The following is a 1,304-nucleotide window of genomic DNA, read 5'->3' as shown; positions in this document are numbered from 1 at the left end:
GGGGTATACAAACTTCAGGAGCTCAAGTGAAATCATTAGCTCTTGATACCTTCCTTCTCTCTCCCCTTATCTTGAAGCTCTATTTTTATTCATCCTCCAGAAAATTCTCTCTGTAGCTCTTATAGTAAGTAGCTCCAGGCTTACATCCTCTCAGATCTAGCTCTACCAGACAGAGAACATGTTTTCAATAGTATTCTAATAAGTCCTGGGATGGCATCTCAGTAGCCTGGATGATAACCTAGGACTGGTCCTGCCTGCAGAAAATTCCTAGGCCAGATGGTAAAGATAAGGAGACCAGCCCTGGTGCTAAGTTCAAGGCCTAGAAACTCAGGGCTTGCTGGTGCTGCTTCTGAGTCACAGAATTACTGTCTTATTTGTAATAAATATTGTTCCAGACTTCCTGACTACAGACATGGTAGACCAAAAGAGACAGTGAGTCCATTCTACCACCTTTGACATGGTGAACAGCTCACCCTCCTGGGACTCCAAGTTGACACATGTGCCTCAATGAGGCCACAAGGTAGTGGGGACCCACCTACAGACTTCACTACCTACTTGCTTGTCTCCTGTATAACCTTATAACACATTTCAGCTGCCTTACCAAATAAAACAAAAAGTAAAGCCACCAAGTCCTAATGAATTTCTCTCCTCAATCTTCAAATCTTGAATAAACCTTGCCCTAAACCTGGGTCTTAACATGCCTGCCTTGGGTCACATGCCCTTCTCTAAACCAATCACTGAAGCCTGAGAGATGGAGGGCTCAGATTGGTCCTGTGCTTACTATTGAACCAATCACTGAGGCCTGAGGAATAGAGTGTTCTGATTGGTCAAGTAAAGATTCCCTAGAGTAGGGAAGTAGTATCTCTCCTACTTGAACCCCTAAGACCTAAGACTGGGGTTTTCTTTTTCAAAATTATCATGATGGTTGCCAGAACCAAAAAAGAACAGACTCCAGTGTTCCATCTCTGCCAAAGGAAACAATCATTTGTAAGCATCAAGCATTTCCAGGTCCAATTCAACACTTAAAGAGTGTTTGCTCTCTCAAAAGAGAGAGTAATTTTGCCATTATCATTAGGTTCATCACCATTACCAGGGCTTAGCTATGGCAGCATTCAGCTGACTTGTTCAGAAACATCCCTGGCATCCGAGACATCTGGACTGAGGTCAACTGTGCCTAATCAACTCTGATCACTTGCTGATGAGCTATAATGCTGTACCCAGATCTGAGCTCAGTAAGGAAAAGTGTAATCATTGATTAATGATGCCTATACAGGGCACAGGCAAGAGGGCTATGGATCTATTTG

This window comes from Otolemur garnettii, unplaced genomic scaffold (genome assembly GCF_000181295.1).
Source record: "Otolemur garnettii isolate 467f Iridium unplaced genomic scaffold, OtoGar3 scaffold00038, whole genome shotgun sequence".
Classification (NCBI taxonomy): Eukaryota; Metazoa; Chordata; class Mammalia; order Primates; family Galagidae; genus Otolemur; species Otolemur garnettii.
Note: the sequence above shows the minus strand (reverse complement) of the source record.